The 23,587-nt window shown below is 40.4% G+C and overlaps 1 protein-coding gene across 1 annotated transcript in view; it reads right to left on the reverse strand.

Annotated features, from left to right (window-relative positions):
- epha8 (eph receptor A8) overlaps window positions 1-22,759 on the reverse strand; it is a 157,404-nt gene extending 134,645 nt beyond the window's left edge. The window contains exon 1 of the mRNA XM_065001851.1: window positions 22,508-22,759. The gene's annotated coding sequence lies outside the window, so the exon portion shown is untranslated. The remainder of the gene's footprint in view (window positions 1-22,507) is intronic.
- Between the last annotated feature and the right edge of the window lie 828 nt (window positions 22,760-23,587).

The following is a 23,587-nucleotide window of genomic DNA, read 5'->3' on the forward strand; positions in this document are numbered from 1 at the left end:
GCTAATTATGCAGTCTGTTGTCAATACCTTAAACCATTTCACATGGTTAAACGGAATTTGCAGATCTCACTTAGACTTTTCAGCAAAACTCTAGACACATTCTCATTCTCAAAACACATTCTGCACTCTAATGCACATGTCATCCATACTGGAAAAAACAAGTAGCAACAATCAAATACAAATAGAGAACACATGTCATTGATTGAACACAACCACTCAAAATGTATTTAACCTGTTTCAAATGATGTGACACAACCAATATAAGCCAGTTCAGAGAGCAAACAGGTTGTTGAAGGTGGGAATGAGAAAGTCTGAGAATGGATACTGTAGTACAGTGCATTGTAGTCTGTATACTGTACAATGGATGAATTGTATGGCCCTGAACATTGTGCTTTCCATTTATTACAGTTTTTCTCAATCGCTTTGGTGCATTTCTTAGATCAAAAGTTCTTGATACTACTTGTACAAATTCCAAAGCATCTAGTCACTTGTGCACATCATTAAAGCAATTTCTTATTCCTCTGAACAAATTGCATTTGATAATGTACAAGTGTCAGCTTTTTTCCACATTATCAATTGCTCATGTCATGTTGATCAAAATATAGTAGATGGTTCTCTGTTGAATAGTCTTACCCCTCAAAACATCTAGGCATTAGTTCCTTGCATAAGCCATTACATGCAAAATTGTTGAACTATTTGTCATAAACTGTCAAGCATAGTTTTACACATTTCTATTAGACCTTTTGTACAAAAACGTGAATTGATGAATCGTGCAGGTGAAATTGACCCTCACTCATGAAGGAATGTAAAGTGTTAGTTCAACCAACAATCAACTAGTTGTCTAAATTGCTCAAAGGTGCATCTCATGAAGAATCAATTGGCAAGCATATATAGACAGACCACAACAGAGAGTTGCAATTTTCCAATAATGGATGGACCAGGAAACGAACAGGGTCAACAGCCAAGAGGAGGAAGAAGAGGAGCAAGGATGCGTGGTGGAAGGCAAAACAGAGGAAGAGGCAGAAGAGGACATAGGTGCATATCTGATGACATAAGGGCCACTATTGTAGACCGTGTTGTCAATCATGGCCTTACAATGGCTGAGGCGGGTCGAAGGGTGCAGCCGAATATTGGGAGATCAACCGTGTCCTCAATAGTTCAAACGTTTCGAAGAGAGAACAGGTATGTCCACCAATGTACAGTGCACTGTTACTGTATATAAGCAGTATACTGTATACTTCCTACAATGTTTCATATTACAGTAGTCCACTTGTATTTCACAGCATACAGAGATATACTCTATACATATACATACTGCACCTTACATGCACCCACCTGTATGTTTTACAGTAAAATGTGTGTTTGCATAGTTTTTGTGAAAGTGTGCGATGCATCACTGCATTTTTCCCCACATAGGACTGCAAGATTACCTCAAACCAGTGGCAGAGGACGCCTTTTCAAACCTCAACAGGAGGAGGCTATTTGCACCAAGGCGGGGTCGGAATATCATCGGTCACAGAGCTACTGTGGATTTGCCAGGCCAACTGGGAGGTAATATCACCATGTGTGCGGTCATTTGTGCGGTCATGTGGTCATTTGTGATAATGTGAGTTTCCATTGATCAAACATCATAAGGCAATGGTTTGTGACCCACCCGAGGATGCTCATAGAATTCCTCCCACCTTATTCACCATTCCTTAACCCAATTGAGGAGTTATTTTCAGCATGGAGGTGGAAGGTGTATGATCGTCAGCCACACACACAGATTACCATGCTGGCTGCAATGGATGCAGCATGTGAGGACATCACAGTAGACGCCTGCAGAGGATGGATAAGGCATTCCAAAAGATTCTTTCCACGTTGCATTGGAAGGGAAAATATCCGGTGTGATGTGGATGAGAATATGTGGGCCGACAGACAGGAACGTCTGGATGTGTAGAGACAGCACAACAGTGCTGCGGGAAAAGTTGTGCCTTAGGGGTGGTTTCCTGTGTTTCTTTCTAATTTAGTTTTTTCCCCTTTGTGCCCCTTGGGTTGTCCAGTCTCTTTCAATCAATAACCCACATACAGTAATATGTAAATAGTACTGTTGAAATTGATATATGCCATAGAAGTGCAGCCTTGTGCATTTTCAATACAGTAACTGTCATCCAAACTGTAGCCTAAGTTTACATCAGGTAATACTGTCAAAGTACACAGTTACATTGACAACATGCCTAAACATCTTGACGACCTTGTTCGTGAACAATGACTCAATGACTTATCATTCTGATGACACTGACATGATCATTGGCATGAATATTTACTTTTGAGAGATGTACTAAGGATTTTTAGTGACTGACTAGCTTTAGAAACATATCTATTGTATATTGCAGTTTGCAGTTTGTACAAATTGTTCTGAGAAATGCACTTATTATTTTGCACATGTTAGGGATGATGCGAAAAATGCACCAAAGCGACTGAGAAACTGTAACAGTACTGACTGCTCAATAGATTTTGACTGGTTGCAGGTTCATATCAACAAAGAACAAGAATTACAGTATCACAGAGACAAAGGACAAGTTTGTGAGATATGAAGAAAAAAAAATAGATTCAAAATGTACTTCTCCCTGAAAATGGTATGTTTTGAACAATGTGTTTTCTATTTTTCGGTGTATTGTTTACTGACTGCTTGAGAGTGTATATAATTTTGATCACTTTGTTTATGATTTGAGAGCAGTGTTTGATTTTGAACATAGGTAAAACTGTTTTGAGGCGAATGTTTCATTTTGCAAGAGGAGTCAGAGGTTATGTAAATAGTGCTTGAAGATGAGGTTTTGTGTTTAATGTTTTCAGGAAATGGAGCAAGGTTTCAGAAATTGTGCTTTAGCAATTGAGAAAAACTGTAAGAATCTTCCAGCCAATGAGAAAGGAGTTACCAGATAATTTTCCTGTAATTATGAGTGTCAGAGTCACAAAATGGCAAGGAAAGAAGTAGGAAGAGATAAAGATAGACTTTAGTTTATTATCGATTCCACTTGCTTTGACAATGTGAACATGATTACCATGTCAACAAAGCCTGAGAGAGAGAGAGAGAGAGAGAGAGAGAGAGAGAGAGAGAGACAGTTAGTTACCTGGGTCGTGTTAAGATACAAACAGGAGAACATAAGCACAGTGAGGAATGAATAGTAGCAAAATGACAGCCGTTGTTGTGATTGTTGACAGCATTTCTGGGAACACAGTGTGTGTGTATTGTTGTAGTCGAACAAAGCAAGTGTTTGTGTGTCATTTTTTTCCCAAACACAGCAAGTGTTTGTTATTGTGGTTGAACACAATGTGTGTGGCTGGTAAATGCACTGTACGTGTGTGTGTGTGTGTGTGTGTGTGTGTGTGTGTGTGTGTGTGTGTGTGTGTGTGTGTGTGTGTGTGTGTGTGTGTGTGTGTGTGTGTGTGCGTGCGTGCGTGTGTGATTGTGCAGAGCAGAAAGAGTGTGGTGAGAAACATAACACCGGCCAAGTCCCTCTCCTGCCTGCCCTGAACATTGGGGAGACTGAGCACAATTAAAACAACCCTGCTGCAATTATTAGAAGCCTCTTTCCTTCCCTTCTTCCCCCTTCTCCTCTCTTCCCCCTTCTCCTCTCTTCCCCCTCCTCCTCTCTTCCCCCTCTCTTCCCCCTTCTCCTCTCTTCCTCCTCTCTTTCCCCTTTCTTCCTCTTCTCTCTCCTCCTCCATCTACAAAATAGAGATAAAGACTAGCCCTGGATGCTTGTAATCTTGCACCGAGCTACTTTCAGAATTGGTGGAATTGCAGAAGGGAAAGAGGGAGAGAGGGACTGGGAGAGTTTGACGTTGAAGCGGAGGAGATGAGGAGAGAGAGGAAAGGAGGCTGGGTGTTCCTAATCTTAGCCGGCGGCTCTGTCGATCTCACAGCGTTTAGGAGAGGCTTATCTCTAACTCCAGCTCTGACGGTACACACACTGGCCTGACACACACACACACACACACACACACACACACACACACACACACACTACACACTACACACTGCACACACACACAAACAGGGTACCGAGAGACAAAAAGCGGAAATGGAGAGAATGGAGATGAATAGAAATTGTAGATGTTAGTCATCAGCCAGGCAGACAGAGAAGTAGTGGAGAGGAGGACAGGAGACAGTAGTCAGGGTCAAGTCTATACCCTGGAGGATGCTTGACTCTGCTCTCTCTCTCTGTCTGCTCTACTGTTCTTGCTATAACATCTGCTCTCACCCCATCTATATTCTGCTTGGTATATCGCTCTCTCTCTTCCTTCCTTCCTTCCTTCCTTCCTTCCTTCCTTCCTTCCTTCCTTCCTTCCTTCCTTCCTTCCTTCCTTCCTTCCTTCCTTCCTTCCTTCCTTCCTTCCTTCCTTCCCTTCCTTTCTTCTCTCCCTCCCTTTGCCTCTCTCTCTCCCTATTTCTCTCCAGGTCAGTTACTGGCAGAGCCCAGCTATTCACAGACTCCCCACTGACCTGCATTAACACCCAGCTGTCCTAACGCTGTCCTGTCCTCCCACTCTCTCCGTTCTGTCCATCTCGCCCTCTTTCTCCTCCCCCACCTGTCACCACCCTGAGCCATCCGTCATCTCAACCCTCTCCAACACCTAACCTTTCCATCACTCACCCCTCATTCCTCACTCCTCACCCCTCATTCCTAAACCTCTCCTCTCCACCCATCTTCTGCCATGTCCAAAGTTTGTGTTTACAAACATGTTTGTGTGACTCTTGCATGTTTGCGTGTGATGTGTTCATACGTAGTTTACATACATGTTCCTATAGAGTTGATATGCATGGGTGACACATGTCTATATGATCGTATGGGGTGTGACAGGAAGCTTGTGGATAGCCACCCCCCCCTTCCTGGTAGGAATGGGTACAGTTCATTAGTTCATCTTACATAACTATGCTAATGAGTCGCTGGTGTTATTGGCCTAATTACACCAGTGGGGATTAAAGCAGATAAAACATGAATTACATAAGAGAGCAGAGAGAGGAGAGCTTTAACATCTGCTCTGCCACATCGTTAACCCCGCCAGCAATGTGGTGTTTTGCTACCGCACAGCCGCTGTCTCAACCTCACAGAGGGAGGTGGGTGTGTGTGTGTGTGTGTGTGTGTGTGTGTGTGTGTGTGTGTGTGTGTGTACCCTTACAAAAAAAATCTAATGTCAAATATGCAGTTTCAAATATGCAGTTTCACGTTGAGCTTAAATTTCACACGTGAAACCATGTTTAAACATGTATTACATTCAGGTGAAAATCTTACTTTCACATTTTCCAGAAGTGAAAGTGAGATTTTCACGTGAAAGTTTTTCACATATGAAACTGCAAATTAGATTTTTACAAGATATTTGCATGTGAACATGCAATTTCACATGTGAGACTTTTCATTTTCACATGTAAGAAAACTCCGCATTTGAAAATCTTACTTTCACATGTGTAATTGGATGTTCACATGTGGGGTTAAAGTAATCCTCACATATGAAACAATTGTGTTAACATGTTGCAGTAGCAATGTTTCCACTGGTGGAATTAGGGTGACCACATTTAAAAAGCCCATTTGCAGGACAAGGAAACGATTTTGAGGGACATTCGCAGAACAGTGGACAGAAAACATTTTTGTGAGGCAGGTTAATGGATCATGTTCAAATGGCGCCATTGTTCTGCTGTATAAAGGTCACTGCATGTTGTCACTATCGCTAGTTGCTACATCCATTTTTGGACTTATAAATGAATGTTATGTCCCCAATGATACTGTATGTACCCATTGAAGAATATAATGTATAAATGCCTCATGAACTTAGTTCAACTGTCGTACCCCATCAAAACTCTAAATATAAGCTTGTTTTACTCCAAAGTAAATGTAAACAATGATTGTATAACATAAAATCATGGTTAAAACTATCATTTAGATATTATTGATGGTTAGTCCTTGCAACCATAGCGTAGTCTATGGATTTGTGAGTGGTTGCATGTCTCCGGGCCTATCCTGCCCCTGAACAGGCAGTTAACCCACCGTTCCTAGGCCGTCATTGAAAATAAGAATTTGTTCTTAACTGACTTGCCTAGTTAAATAAAGGTATAATAAATAAAAAATCCCTCAGCTTTTTACTGAAGCTTTGTTACTGTTTCAACTAAGGATTAAATACCTTTAATATACCTTTATAGTGTTATTATATGGTGCAATCATATAGTGTGTCAGTTACTTTGTGCCATTAATAACAAGCAAAATTTCTCAAGTTGAGAACAAAATTCTTAATATTGCAAACTAAAATAAATATATTGAAAGCAAAATATGAACCCAAACGTATTGATAGCGAAACAAAATATTGCAAGGAAATAACAAATGAATTGTAATCGGATGCAAAAACAAAGAATCCAGTGAAAATGTTTTTATGATAACGCGATTAAATAAAATGCCTCGTCTTTGGTTATGTTACCCTGGCCTTTGCTTTAACTGCTTTTTTTGCCAGTTGCAAGTTATTGCACATTGATTCATTCCAGCAGCACAGCACCCTCCTTCCCACTGCTGGTTTGCCTCTGAAGCTAAGCAGGCTCGGCCATGATCAGTCCCTAGACCAGAGACCAGATGTACATGGAAGCGAAGAAAAAATACACTTGTGAAGAAAATGTCACATTTGGGGATTTTTTTAAACACTTGCAACTTCACATGTGTCTGAAACCCACGTCTGACTCATGAAGATTTCAACAAAAAGATCTCAGGATTTTTTCCAATTTGACTTAGGATACTGACGTTTATCCACACTTCTCCAAACACCAAATTTCAAAGTTGCTCCAAATATCAAATTTCTAAGGGGTTTTGAGATCCTGTATTGACTCCTCCATGCTATCAGTACCTGTACATTAAATGAAGCCTATTGGTATTGATTTGAGTATTTGTCTTGCGACCCCTCTCGGACAGATGCCCTTTAAATTCACTACAATATCATTAACAGAAAAAATAGGATTGCTCTGTCTCGTATCTTGAGTAAAGTTGGATTTAGACACACATAGAGAATCTATTGGATATGTTTATGAGAGGAGATTGCTAAACAGGCCAATTCATTGGTTCCTTCATTACCGCTGGCTTTGTGTGTTGAGTTTCATCAAGGACGAACCCTGGGGCTGGGAAAGTAATTACCTGGGATGATGGAGTCATTCACACAGATACAATGGCAGAATAACTCCACATATCTGTCTGTGTGTGTGTGTGTGATTTAAATAAGCCCTCTACCCAGCACTGTTCTCAGCATAGCCCAGGGCAAAGCAACATTTCACAGTAGCCTGTTTCAAAGTGGGAGAACACAGAGTTTACCCCAGGTCTAAATTGGTTCCAGAACAGGGTTGATGTTTTGCTTCTAACTGGGGTGCAACAATGGGTTGTTGTAGGGTTAAGGGGAGGCAGTGTGAAAGGTGGCGCCAGTTATTCATTGGCTAATCCGAGCCCAGGGCTAATGATAACCCTGGGTTACTTGTGGAGAAAAGCCTTTTTATGATTGCTTCGTCTGTACATCTCTCCTTTAATGGTTTATAGACTGTCAAAGATGGATGAAAATAATGATTGTAGGAAAGAAAAGAGACATTAAAACTTGCATTAAACCAATTAACACATTATGCCAAAAAATGTAATTAAAAAAAAATACAACAAAAAGAGGTGTGGCAAGGTAATGGAATGGAGCCATTGAGTGACCTTAAAGTGTAGATGTTTTTACCAAAACCAACTGTACCATTTAAAGTGCATAGATGTACGCTTTAAATTAAAACATTTCCTAGAAATGTTCATTGCCATTGAGCATTTATTGTTTTGCCATTGAGAGTGTGTTTAGACTAGTGCTAGAGAGTAAAATAATGCTGATCCTCTAAGGATTCCACAGCATTTACTGTAGAACACCAGTGACTTTGAAGCATCCCAGCATGCACTCTGCTAGTCCTGGTGAAACAGCTGTTAATAACGTATAGCCACCAGCCGCGCCGTCCTCTCAACTATGATCCACAAAGGATTGTATCCTCTAAAAGTAACTTTTTATGAAAAAATGGGTACCACACGTGCACCGTTAGATCCACATACATTTTATGATTGCAGTATTTAGTCGTTTCAAAGGTAATACATTTGGATGTTTTTAATGGGTTACCCCTTTTTGGTGACCAATGCAATGTCATCGACACACACATTGGGACACCCTGTCACCTCTAAGGTCAGTGGGGTGTTTTGTTATTTGTTATTTATATCTCTTACTTTTTTAAAGTATTCTCTTAAAACTGCATTGTTGGTTAAGGGCTTGTAAAGTAAGCATTTCACCTGTTGTATTCGGCGCACGTGACAAATAACATTTTATTTGAATTTGTTTGTGCCTGCGTCCGTGCATGAGAGTGTGTGTTTACAGAGTCAAAACAGGATTATATGTGGTCCTAATGAACTTCAGCCCAGTAGCCTCCCCATGACTCTGTCCTCACTGTTGGCAGAACTAAACAGGCATTGTCCCAGTTCACTGTGCCTAAAGTCCATTATGAACGCTGCTCACAGGCAGGCTGTCCCCATGGAACACTCACATAAACTACAAACACTACATTGGAATTATTTCACAGAGGAAGTTCATTTAAGAAATAAGGAAATCCACAAATACTGTTTTTCAAAGTTCACTTAATTTATGTTATTGTAACGGATTTCCTCCTCTTCGTCTGAGGAGGAGTAAGGATCGGACCAAAACGCAGCGTGGTAAGTGTCCATGTTGATTTATTCAAAAACACAACTGAACACTGGAACAAAATAATAAACGTGAATCAACGAAACCGAAACAGTTCTGTAAGGTGACAACACACACTAGACAGAAAATAAACACCCACAAAACCCAGGTGGAAAAAAGGCTACCTAAGTATGATTCTCAATTAGAGATAACTAACGACACCTGCCTCTGATTGAGAACCATACTAGGCCGAACACAAAAACCAACATAGAAAAACAAACATAGACTGCCCACCCCAACTCATGCCCTGACCATACAAAAACAAAGACAAAACAAAGGAACTAAGGTCAGAACATGACAGTTATATTTTTGAGTTAGGTTGCTGTTTTGTGACTGTGAAACTAGTATCTGACTGGGTATTGAACCTAGGTTGCCAGAGAAGCAGAGAACTACTTTCAAATGATGATAAACAGTATGTCACGACTTCCACCGAAGTTGGCTCTCCTGCCTGTTCGGGCGGTGCTCGGCGGTCGTCGTCACCGTCCTACTAGCCACTACCGATCCCTTTTTCGTTTGTCTATTGGTTTTGTCTTATTAGTTTCACCTGTGTGTATTTTAGTTTAATTAACATCCTTATATGTAGTAGGTTGTCCCGCCCTTGTTTTGTGCGGGATTGTTTTTGTATTCATGTTATTTGGTGTAGTGCTTGTGTTTTCATTCTCCGGTCTATTTTTGATCCTGTGTTGGATTATTCACCCTGTATGTTGGGTTGACCATGTTTTTTGTGCGCCGGAGAATAAACTGTCAAATCACTGAAACCTGCTCTCTGTGCCTGATTCCACCCACCTTGATAAAGCGTGACACAGTAGCTGTGTTCGAATACTCATACTAACAGCACTAACCATACTATTTGTGATGTAAATTGAGTTTATGGTATGCTTATTGGTCATAGTATGGATATAGTTAGTATGCTAAAAGTTCCCGGATGTCTTACTAAATTTGCCAAAATACGAAATATACACTCAGTGGACACTATTTCTGTGCATTTAGGGCCCATAATGCAATTATTCACAAAATGGGCATGGCTTCACAGCGTTTTCAAATGCGAAGAAAATGGCGGAAAATATGCAGCCAAAGTCCGACGAGAGTGCATACTAATTCATTGCTTTAACTAATTATAACAAATGTTAAGAAAATGTTGAGCAATGTAATAAAGTCATGAATGTTCAAATAAGTTACATTACACGTTATGTTGGCTGACAATTTGTTAGCTACGCTATCCTTATGAACAGCATATCATTACAGCGGTATGTATCAGGGATGTTAGCTACCTATTGTAACGTTAGTTGGCTACTAGTACATCGAACTTGCCAGTATATTTACTTTATGCTATCTAACTAACTACCCAACGTTTATTGACTTGATTATTCACGTCATTCATAGCTTAGCTAAGTGGTATAGTATTTACGCCGATTTCAGAGCACTCTTGTCTGACTGCCAGAGGCAGAGTGATGAACTGATGAATTTACAAACGCTCAACACCTGTTGAATGTGACCGGTATCAGTAAACGTCGCTTAATTAAATTGTTGCCAGCAGCACAGTTACAGTCATCAACACTATGGATAACATGAAAACTGACTAACCAGCTCTGCTAGGGCGAGTAAAATGGTCAGAGAGAGGTGTTCATTCATTTGTGTCTGGAAGAAGCTAGCAAGTTAGCCAGTTAGCTTGGGTGCTTGACTGCTGTTGTGAGGTCAGAACGCTTGGATCAACCCTACTCCTCGGCCAGAGCGTCCAGTGTGCACTCTGAACGCTCAGATCAACCCTACTCCTCGGCCAGGGCGTCCAGTGTGTGCTCTGAACGCTCCAAGAGCAAAACGCTCTGAATTTATGAACGGACAATCTGACAACGCCCTGAATTTACGAACACCCACTCTGGCACTCCAGATTGAATTTACAAACACACCCGAAGTCTAGCTAGTAATTTGTTATGCTAACAAGCTAGCAAGAGGTTGCATAGCAACAGCATCAACTTCTGGTAGACAGGCGTAGCACTAGTACGCTCAACTGAAAGGATACCGTTCATTTACAGTATTCTAAAATGAATTAATAGTATATAGTATGTAGTATATACTCATTAAGTATCCAGTATACAGTATGTTGGTATGGGTATTCAAACGCAGCTCTTGCCTGTGTGTGCATGTGAGTGTGTGTGTGCATGTGTGTGTGTGCTTGCGTGTGTGTTTGTGTGTGTGTGTGTGTGTGTGTGCGTGTGTGTGTGCGTGTGTGTGTGTGTGTGTGTGTGTGTGTGCGTGTGTGTGTGTGTGTGTTTCGTGGCACTGATGTCCATCAGATAAGGCATTCCTCATTAGATAAGTCCCCTTGGTGTCAGCCCTGTCTGAGTGTGTTTAGAGAGCGTGTGTGTGTCTGCTTTGGGAGTGTGTGTCTGGAGATAGCTCACCCTCAATTAAGCCTGAGAACCGCAGTATCACATCATTATCTCTCTGCAATTGAGTGTGAAGCAACTGTGTGTGTGTGTGTGTGTGTGTGTGTGTGTGTGTGTGTGTGTGTGTGTGTGTGTGTGTGTGTGTGTGTGTGTGTGTGTGTGTGTGTGTGTGTGTGTGTGTGTGTGTGTGTGTGTGTGTGTCTGCGTGCATGTGCTTGAACTCGTTAGCAGGGCAGAGAGAGATAGTGTAAAATGATGATGATAGATATTCAAACTGCTGCAGGAGAAGAACTATGGTTTTGGAGCCTTACTGCAGTGGTTTCTTAACTTCTTTCATTATGCTCTATTCCACTTGAAGGCTTTTCACAAAAATAAAAACATTGTCTTACATCACATCCCAGTGTATAAAAAGGGTCCATACAGACAGTGGGTCACAATTCTGACCTCTGTCTTTGGTTCAACTATGCCAACTATGAGAAAAGCTAGTGCTCTTATGTCAGTAGAGAGGCTCCCCATTCAGGGAGAGGGACATTCGAATCCAGAGTTTACAGTGAGGAAACACTTTAGTCATTCTGAAATCAGAAGACCTGATTCCTGCTAGGACAAAGGCTTTGTGTGTTTCTGTGTGAGTGTGTATATGTTCATTAGTGGCTGCATGTCTGCATATGTGAGAATGTACTGCATGTCTGTATATACTGTATGTCTACATATTTGTATATGTACTGTATGTCTGCACATGTGTATGTCTAAATATGTGAGTATGTACTGCATGTATGCATATTTGTGTATGTCTGCATATGTGTGTATGTCTGCAAATGTCTGCATATACTGCATGTCTGCATATGTGTGTATGTACTGTATATGTATGTATTGTATGTCTGCACATTTGGTGTATGTACTGTGTGTCTGCATATTTGTGTATGTACTGTATGTCTGCTTTTGTGTGTATGTACTGCATATCTGCAAATGTGTGTATGTCTGCATATGTGTGTATGTACAGCATGTCTGCATATTTGTGTATGTACTGCATATGTATGTATGTACTGCATGTCTGTATGTACTGTATGTCAGCATATGTGTGTTTGTACTGTGTGACTGCATATGTGTGTATGTCTGCATATGTGTGTATGTACTGTATGTCTGCATATGTACTGCATGTACTGTATGTCTGCATATGTGTGTATGTACTGCATGTCCTCATATGTGTGCATGTATTGTTTTTTTTAAAATTACCTTTATTTTATTAGGCAAGTCAGTTAAGAACAAATTCTTATTTTCAATGACGGCCTAGGAACAGTGGGTTAACTGCCTGTTCAGGGGCAGAACGACAGTTTTGTACCTTGTCAGCTCGGGGATTCGAACTTGCAACCTTTCGGTTACTAGTCCAACGCTCTAACCACTAGGCTACCCTGCCGCCCCTGTGTCTGCATATGTGTGTATGTCTGCATATGTGTGTATGTCTGCACATGTGTGTCTGTCTGCATATGTGTGTATGTACTGCATGTCTGCATATGTGAGTATGTCTGCATATGTGTGTATGTACTGCATGTCTGCATATGTGTGTATGTCTGCACATGTGTGTCTGTCTGCATATGTGTGTATGTACTGTGTGTCTACATATGTGTGTATGTACTGCATATGTATGTATGTCTGCAAATGTCTGCATGTACTATGTGTCTGCATATGTGTTTATGTCTGCATATGTGTTTATGTCTGCATATGTGTTTATGTACTGTATGTGTGCATGTACTGTGTGTCTGCATATGTGTGTATGTACTGCATGTCTACATATGTATGTATGTCTGCAAATGTCTGCATGTACTGTGTGTCTGCATATGTGTGTATGTACTGCATATCTGCATATGTATGTATGTACTGCATGTCTACATATGTGTGTATGTACTGCATGTCTGCATATGTGTGTATGTACTGCATGTATGCATATTTGTGTATGTCTGCATATGTGTGTATGTCTTCAAATGTCTGCATGTACTGCATGTCTACATATGTGTGTATGAATTGTATGTCTGAATATATGAGTATGTCTGCGTGTGTGTGTGTATGTACTGCATGTTTACATATGTGTGTATGTACTGCATGTCTTCATATGTGTGTGTATGTACTGCATGTCTGCATATGTGTGTATGTCTGCATATGTATGTATGTCTGCATATATGTGTATGTACTGCATATGTGTGCATGTACTGCATGTCTGCATATGTGTGTATGTACTGTATGTCTGCATATGTGTGTATGTCTGCATTTGTGTTTATGTACTGTATGTTTGCATGTACTGTATGTCTACATATGTGTGTATATACTGCATGTCTGCATATGTGTGTATGTACAACATGTCTGAATATTTGTGTACGTACTGTATGTTTGCATATGTGTGTATGTACTGCATATCTGCAAATGTGTGTATGTCTGCATATGTGTGTATGTACAGCATGTTTGCATATTTGGGTATGTACTCCATATGTGTGTATGTACTCTATGTCTGCATATGTGTGTATGTACTGTATGTCAGTATATGTGTGTATGTACTGTGTGTCTGCATATGTGTGTTTGTACTGTATGTCTGCATATGTGTGTATGCCTGCAAATGTCTGCATGTACTGTGTGTCTGCATATGTGTGTATGTACTTCATATGTGTGTATGTCTGCATATGTGTATATGTACTGTATGTCTGCATATGTGCATATGTACTGCATATGTTTGTATGTCTGCATATGTGTGTATGTACTGCATATGTGTGCATGTACTGCATGTCTGCATATGTGTGTATGTCTGCAAATGTCTGTATGTACTGCATGTCTACATATGTGTGTATGTACTGCATATGTGTGCATGTACTGCATGTCTGCATATGTGTGTATGTGCTGCATGTCTAATTATGTGTGTATGTACTGCATGTCTAATTATGTGTGTATGTCTGCATATGTGTTTATGTACTGTATGTTTGCATGTACTGCATGTCTACATATGTGTGTATGTACTGCATGTCTGCATATGTATGTATGTCTGCAAATGTCTGCATGTACTGTGCGTTTGTCTGCATATTTGTGTATGTACTGTATGTTTGCATATGTGTGTATGTACTGCATATCTGCAAATGTGTGTATGTCTGCATATGTGTGTATGTACAGCATGTTTGCATATTTGTGTATGTACTGCATATGTGTGTATGTACTGCATGTCTGCATATGTGTGTATGTACTGTATGTCAGCATATGTGTGTATGTACTGTCTGTCTGCATATGTGTGTTTGTACTGTATGCCTGCAAATGTCTGCATGTACTGTGTGTCTGCATATGTGTGTATATACTGCATATGTGTGTATGTCTGCATATGTGTATATGTACTGTATGTCTGCATATGTGCATATGTACTGCATATGTTTGTATGTACTGCATATGTGTGTATGTCTGCATATGTGTGTATGTGTGGATGTACTGCATGTCTGCATATGTGTGTAAGTACTGCACATGTGTGCATGTACTGTATGTCTGCATATGTGTGTATGTACTGCATATGTATGCATGTACTGTGTGTATGCATATGTGTGTATGTACTGCATGTCTGCATATATGTGTATGTACTGCATGTCTGCATATGTGTGCATGTACTGTATGTCTGTATATGTGTGTATGTACTGCATATGTGTGCATGCACTGCATGTCTGCATATGTGTGTATGTACTGCATATGTGTGCATGTACTGCATGTCTGCATATATGTGTATGTACTGCATATGTGTGCTTGTACTGCATATGTGTGTATGTACTGCATGTCTGCATATGTGTGTATGTACTGTATGTCTGCATATGTGTTTATGTACTGCATATGTGTGCATTTACTGCATGTCTGCATATGTGTGTATGTACTGCATGTCTACAAATGTGTATATGTCTGCACATGTGTGTATGTCAGCATATGTGTGTATGTACTGCATGTCTGCATATGTGATTATGTCTGCATATGTGTGTATGTACTGCATGTCTGTATATGTGTGTATGTCTGCATAAGTGTTCATGTACTGCATGTCTGCATGTACTGTGTGTCTGCATATGTGTGTATGTACTGCACATGTGTGTCTGTCTGCATATGTGTGTATGTACTGCATGTCTGCATATGTTTGTATATACTGCATGTCTGCATATGTGTGTATGACTGCATATGTGTTTATGTACTGTATGTTTGCATGTACTGTGTGTCTACATATGTGTGGATGTACTGCATGTCTGCATATGTGTGTATGTACAACATGTCTGCATATTTGTGTATGTACTGTATGTCTGCATATGTGTGTATGTACTGCATATCTTCAAATGTGTGTATGTCTGCATATGTGTGTATGTACAGCATGTCTGCATATTTGTGTATGTACTGCATATGTGTGTATGTACTGCATGTCTGCATATGTGTGTATGTACTGTATGTCAGCATATTTGTGTATTTTTTATAGTTCTTTTGTACTGTGTGTCTGCATATGTGTGTTTGTACTGTATGTCTGCATATGTGTGTATGTCTGCAAATGTCTGCATGTACTGTGTGTCTGCATATGTGTGTATGTCTGCATATGTGTATATGTACTGTATGTCTGCATCTGTGCATATGTACTGCATATGTGTGTATGTACTGCATGTCTGCATATGTGTGTATGTCTGCATATGTGTGTATGTACTGCATGTCTGCATGTCCTGTATGTCTGCATATGTGTGTATGTACTGTATGTCTGCATATGTGTGTATGTACTGCATGTCTGCATATGTGTGTATGTCTGCATATGTGTTTATGTATGCACATGTGTGTCTGTCTGCATATGTGTGTATGTACTGCATGTCTGCACATGTGTGTCTGTCTGCATATGTGTGTATGTACTGCATGTCTGCATATGTGTGTATGTCTGCATATGTGTTTATGTACTGTATGTTTGCATGTACTGTGTGTCTGCATATGTGTATATGTACTGCATATCTGCATATTTGTGTATGTACTACATATGTGTGTATGTACTGCATGTCTGCATATGTGAGTATGTCTGCATATGTGTGTATGTACTGCATATCTGCATATGTGTGTATGTACTGCATGTCTTCATATGTGTTTATGTACTGTATGTCTGCATGTACTGTGTGTCTGCATATGTGTGTATGTACTGCATGTCTGCATATGTGTGTATGTACTGCATATGTGTGCATGTACTGTATGTCTGCATATGTCTGTATGGACTGCATATGTGTGCATGTACTGTGTGTCTGCATATGTGTTAATGTATTGTATGTCTGCATATGTGTGTATGTACTGCATGTCTGCATATATATGCATGTACTGTATGTCTGCATATGTGTGTATGTACTGCATGTCTGCATATGTTTGGATGTACTGTATGTCTGCATATGTGTGTATGTACTGTATATGTGTGCATGTACTGCATGTCTGCATATGTGTGTATGTACTGCATGTCTGCATATGTGTGTATGTCTGCATATGTGTGTATGTACTGCATGTCTGCATATGTGTGTATGTACTGCATGTCCTCATATGTATGTATGTACTGTGTGTCTGCATATGTGAGTATGTACTGCATGTCTACATATGTGTGTATGTCTGCATATGTGTGTATGTCTGCACATGTGTGTATGTACTGCATGTCTCCATATGTGAGTATGTATGCATATGTGTGTATGTACTGCATGTCTTCATATGTGTTTATGTACTGTATGTCTGCATGTACTGTGTGTCTGCATATGTGTGTATGTACTGCATGTCTACATATGTGTGTATGTACTGCATATGTATGTATGTACTGCATATGTATGTATGTCTGCAAATGTCTGCATATACTGTGTGTCTGCATATGTGTTTATGTCTGCATATGTGTTTATGTCTGCATATGTGTGAATGTCTGCATATGTGTGTATGTCTGCACATGTGTGTCTGTCTGCATATGTGTGTATGTACTGGATGTCTGCATATGTGTGTATGTACTGTATGTCTGCTTATGTGTGTATGTCTGCATATGTGTTTATGTACTGCATGTTTGCATGTACTGTGTGTCTGCATATGTGTGTATGTACTTTGTGTCTATATATGTGTGTATGTACTGCATGTCTGAATATGTATGTATGTCTGCATGTACTGTGTGTCTGCATATGTGTGTATGTACTGTATTTCTGCATATTTGTGTATGTACTGTATGTTTGCACATGTGTGTATGTACTGCATATCTGCAAATGTGTGTATGTCTGTATTTGTGTGTATGTACTGCATGTCTGCATATGTGCGTATGTACTGCATATGTGTGTATGTACTGTGTGTCTGCATATATGTGTATGTCTGCATATGTGTGTATGTACTGCATATCTGCAAATGTGTGTATGTCTGCATATGTGTGTATGTACAGCATGTTTGCATATTTGTGTATGTAATGCATATGTGTGTATGTACTGCAAGTCTGCATATGTGTGTATGTACTGTATGTCAGCATATGTGTGTATGTACTGTGTGTCTGCATATGTGTGTTTGTACTGTATGCCTGCAAATGTCTGCATGTACTGTGTGTCTGCATATGTGTGTATATACTGCATATGTGTGTATGTCTGCATATGTGTGTATGTGTGGATGTACTGCATGTCTGCATATGTGTGTAAGTACTGCACATGTGTGCATGTACTGTATGTCTGCATATGTGTGTATGTACTGCATATGTATGCATGTACTGTGTGTATGCATATGTGTGTATGTACTGCATGTCTGCATATATGTGTATGTACTGCATGTCTGCATATGTGTGCATGTACTGTATGTCTGTATATGTGTGTATGTACTGCATATGTGTGCATGCACTGCATGTCTGCATATGTGTGTATGTACTGCATATGTGTGCATGTACTGCATGTCTGCATATATGTGTATGTACTGCATATGTGTGCATGTACTGCATGTCTGCATATGTGTGTATGTACTGCATATGTGTGCATGTACTGCATATGTGTGTATGTACTGCATGTCTGCATATGTGTGTATGTACTGTATGTCTGCATATGTGTTTATGTACTGCATATGTGTGCATTTACTGCATGTCTGCATATGTGTGTATGTACTGCATATGTGTGTATGTACTGCATGTCTACAAATGTGAATATGTCTGCACATGTGTGTATGTCAGCATATGTGTGTATGTACTGCATGTCTGCATATGTGATTATGTCTGCATATGTGTGTATGTACTGCATGTCTGTATATGTGTGTATGTCTGCATAAGTGTTCATGTACTGCATGTCTGCATGTACTGTGTGTCTGCATATGTGTGTATGTACTGCACATGTGTGTCTGTCTGCATATGTGTGTATGTACTGCATGTCTGCATATGTTTGTATATACTGCATGTCTGCATATGTGTGTATGACTGCATATGTGTTTATGTACTGTATGTTTGCATGTACTGTGTGTCTACATATGTGTGGATGTACTGCATGTCTGCATATGTGTGTATGTACAACATGTCTGCATATTTGTGTATGTACTGTATGTCTGCATATGTGTGTATGTACTGCATATCTTCAAATGTGTGTATGTCTGCATATGTGTGTATGTACAGCATGTCTGCATATTTGTGTATGTACTGCATATGTGTGTATGTACTGCATGTCTGCATATGTGTGTATGTACTGTATGTCAGCATATTTGTGTATTTTTTTATAGTTCTTTTGTACTGTGTGTCTGCATATGTGTGTTTGTACTGTATGTCTGCATATGTGTGTATGTCTGCAAATGTCTGCAAATGTCTGCATGTACTGTGTGTCTGCATATGTGTGTATGTCTGCATATGTGTATATGTACTGTATGTCTGCATCTGTGCATATGTACTGCATATGCGTGTATGTACTGCATGTCTGCATATGTGTGTATGTCTGCATATGTGTGTATGTACTGCATGTCTGCATGTCCTGTATGTCTGCATATGTGTGTATGTACTGTATGTCTGCATATGTGTGTATGTACTGCATGTCTGCATATGTGTGTATGTCTGCATATGTGTGTATGTACTGCATGTCTGCATATGTGTGTATGTCTGCATATGTGTTTATGTACTGTATGTTTGCATGTACTGTGTGTCTGCATATGTGTATATGTACTGCATATCTGCATATTTGTGTATGTACTACATATGTGTGTATGTACTGCATGTCTGCATATGTGAGTATGTCTGCATATGTGTGTATGTACTGCATATCTGCATATGTGTGTATGTACTGCATGTCTTCATATGTGTTTATGTACTGTATGTCTGCATGTACTGTGTGTCTGCATATGTGTGTATGTACTGCATGTCTGCATATGTGAGTATGTACTGCATATGTGTGCATGTACTGTATGTCTGCATATGTCTGTATGGACTGCATATGTGTGCATGTACTGTGTGTCTGCATATGTGTTAATGTACTGCATGTCTGCACATGTGTGTCTGTCTGCATATGTGTGTATGTACTGCATGTCTGCATATGTGTGTATGTCTGCATATGTGTTTATGTACTGTATGTTTGCATGTACTGTGTGTCTGCATATGTGTATATGTACTGCATATCTGCATATTTGTGTATGTACTACATATGTGTGTATGTACTGCATGTCTGCATATGTGAGTATGTCTGCATATGTGTGTATGTACTGCATATCTGCATATGTGTGTATGTACTGCATGTCTTCATATGTGTTTATGTACTGTATGTCTGCATGTACTGTGTGTCTGCATATGTGTGTATGTACTGCATGTCTGCATATGTGTGTATGTACTGCATATGTGTGCATGTACTGTATGTCTGCATATGTCTGTATGGACTGCATATGTGTGCATGTACTGTGTGTCTGCATATGTGTTAATGTACTGTATGTCTGCATATGTGTGTATGTACTGCATGTCTGCATATATATGCATGTACTGTATGTCTGCATATGTGTGTATGTACTGTATGTCTGCATATGTGTGTATGTACTGTATATGTGTGCATGTACTGCATGTCTGCATATGTGTGTATGTACTGCATGTCTGCATATGTGTGTATGTCTGCATATGTGTGTATGTACTGCATGTCTGCATATGTGTGTATGTACTGCATGTCCTCATATGTATGTATGTACTGTGTGTCTGCATATGTGAGTATGTACTGCATGTCTACATATGTGTGTATGTCTGCATATGTGTGTATGTCTGCACATGTGTGTATGTACTGCATGTCTCCATATGTGAGTATGTATGCATATGTGTGTATGTACTGCATGTCTTCATATGTGTTTATGTACTGTATGTCTGCATGTACTGTGTGTCTGCATATGTGTGTATGTACTGCATGTCTACATATGTGTGTATGTACTGCATATGTATGTATGTCTGCAAATGTCTGCATATACTGTGTGTCTGCATATGTGTTTATGTCTGCATATGTGTGAATGTCTGCATATGTGTGTATGTCTGCACATGTGTGTCTGTCTGCATATGTGTGTATGTACTGGATGTCTGCATATGTGTGTATGTACTGTATGTCTGCTTATGTGTGTATGTCTGCATATGTGTTTATGTACTGCATGTTTGCATGTACTGTGTGTCTGCATATGTGTGTATGTACTGTGTGTCTATATATGTGTGTATGTACTGCATGTCTGAATATGTATGTATGTCTGCAAATGTCTGCATGTACTGTGTGTCTGCATATGTGTGTATGTACTGTATTTCTGCATATTTGTGTATGTACTGTATGTTTGCACATGTGTGTATGTACTGCATATCTGCAAATGTGTGTATGTCTGCAAATATGTGTATGTCTGTATTTGTGTGTATGTACTGCATGTCTGCATATGTGCGTATGTACTGCATATGTGTGTATGTACTGTGTGTCTGCATATATGTGTATGTCTGCATATGTGTGTATGTACTGCATGTCTACATATGTGTGTATATACTGCATGTCTGCATATGTGTGTGTATGTACTGCATGTATGCATATTTCTGTATGTCTGCATATGTGTGTATGTCTGCAAATGTCTGCATGTACTTTATTTCTGCATATGTATGTATGTCTGCATATATGTGTATGTCTGCAAATGTCTGCATGTACTGTATGTCTGCATATGTGTGTATGTACTGCATATGTGTGCATGTACTGCATTTGTGCATGTACTGCATGTCTGCATATGTGTGTATGTCTGCATATGTGTGTATGTACAGCATGTCTGCATATTTGTGCATGTACTGTATATGTGTGTATGTACTGCATGTATGCATATGTGTGTATGTACTGCATATGTGTGTATGTGCTGTGTGTCTGTGTATGTGTGTATGTACTGTACGTCTGCATATGTGTGTATGTACTGTATGTCTGCAAATGTGTGTATGTACTGTATGTCTTCATATGTGTGTATGTACTGTATGTACTGCATATGTGTGTATGTACTGTATTGAATTTGTCACTCTGCAAGGACCTCCAAGCTGCTGCTGCTCTACATGAGCCACTGCACTCAAGAGCACTGTGTGTGTGTCCGTGTCAGCGTGTGTGTGTGTGTGTCTGTCCATGTAATTGTGTGACTGGATATAATGTGATGGGTTGTGTTTGTATTTACAGTATGACAGTATTTGCAAGAATGTAATGCATACCGTATATGAATGTTTAGATTGATACTGCATGCGTGTGTGTGCATGTGGGTGTGTTTGTTTAGAATTCTGGCGTGATTGCGTGTGTGTGTGTGTGTGTGTGTGTGTGTGTGTGTGTGTGTGTGTGTGTGTGTGTGATTTCTTGCTAGCGTGAGCAAGAGTGTGTCCTTGTTGCTTCCGTGACTTGCCAGGGAGCCCCCTGCTGTTCTACTGAGTGCCTCCTCTTCAGACGCATTAAATTGTGATGAGAGTGTGTGTGCGTGCCTGTGCGTGCGTGCGTGCGTGCGTGCGTGCGTGTGTGTGTGTGTGTGTGTGTGTGTGTGTGTGTGTGTGTGTGTGTGTGTGTGTGTGTGTGTGTGTGTGTGTGCGTGTGTGTGTGTGTGCGTGCAGGTCAGGGAGCAAGAGAGAGATTTCAGGTGCACATACCATGGGTATGTCATGGGTTTCTATACACACAAGTCATTCAGTGCCTCTGTGGCTGTGATCGTGTGTGCGTCCCTCAGGTCCATTTTAGTAAGTTGCGTGCCGTGTTGGCTGCTCAACGAGATCTCATGGTTTTACGAACATTTTTCCAAATGTCATTTTTCAAAGTTTCTCCAAAGGTCAAATTTCAAAGTTTCTTTGATGGTTTAGTTTGGGATAGGGTTGTGGTTACAATAGAAATAACGAAATGGTTAAGTTTAGGCATTAATAGCGTAATAGCACTCACCTTTGCCCCTAGTTGACAGTTTTTAAGTCATCGGCCGACGTTCTGGCTACCTGAACAGACATCGGATTTCGCTTGGACCCTGAGCCATCTGGTTGGGCTGCTGGGAATGGAGGAGTGAGGGAAAGGAGGAAACTAGGATGGAAGGAGGGAGGAGGAGGGTACATGGTGGGTAATTGGCTCTTAAGTGCTGCACATGCCTTTACCCAAGAGTCTCCTCTCCACTGCTCTCATGGCAAACTCCAACCACTTATCCTCTCCACTGGCAGTCACCTCAACACACACACACACACACACACACACACACACACACACACACACACACACACACACACACACACACACACACACACACACACACACACACACACACACACACACACACACACACACACACACACACACACACACACACACACACTTGCAGTGGGGCTGATGGACAAGTCAGAGGGAGGGCCATGGGAGCACTTGAAGGACACTAGGGAACATAAACATGGCTGTTACAGGAGACTACATTCATATTTCTACTGTCTGAACCCTTACTGGACATATTCAGTCATTCATAGTTCCACTCCATAGTATATGTTAATTTAAAAAGTCAACCAATATATACAAATCCCATGAACCTACTTTGTCACAACAGAAAAAGGTCAGATCTTGTTCAAGCATTCAAGCTAAAATAGCACAGATGAAAGATACGGGCAGCGACAGTAGTCAGCCAATCACTTCCTTCAAGAAGAATCCCTGACAATAAATCCAAGAAGAGTTCATTAACCAGGAAGTAAGAAGCTAGAAGCCTGGATGGAGAAGGCTCCCCAAGAACTCTGTATTCTAGCCAGTGAGATGAAAAAAGTTGTTGTGTGACAGTGAGCAAAATAAATCATTGTATCTGTGAAGTTTGTTTCTGGGCCACATGAAAAAACACTCAAACTTCCTCCTTCTGCCTCTCTCCTTCCATTTCTGCCTCCCTTTCTCCCACCCAACGACCCACTGTCTCTCTCTCTCCTCTCACCCTTCCTCTCTCTTCCATACCTTCCCTCTTTTCTTCTCCCCCTCTCTCCTTCATCCTCTCACGCACACATA

This window comes from Oncorhynchus nerka, linkage group LG15, assembly GCF_034236695.1.
Source record: "Oncorhynchus nerka isolate Pitt River linkage group LG15, Oner_Uvic_2.0, whole genome shotgun sequence".
Classification (NCBI taxonomy): Eukaryota; Metazoa; Chordata; class Actinopteri; order Salmoniformes; family Salmonidae; genus Oncorhynchus; species Oncorhynchus nerka.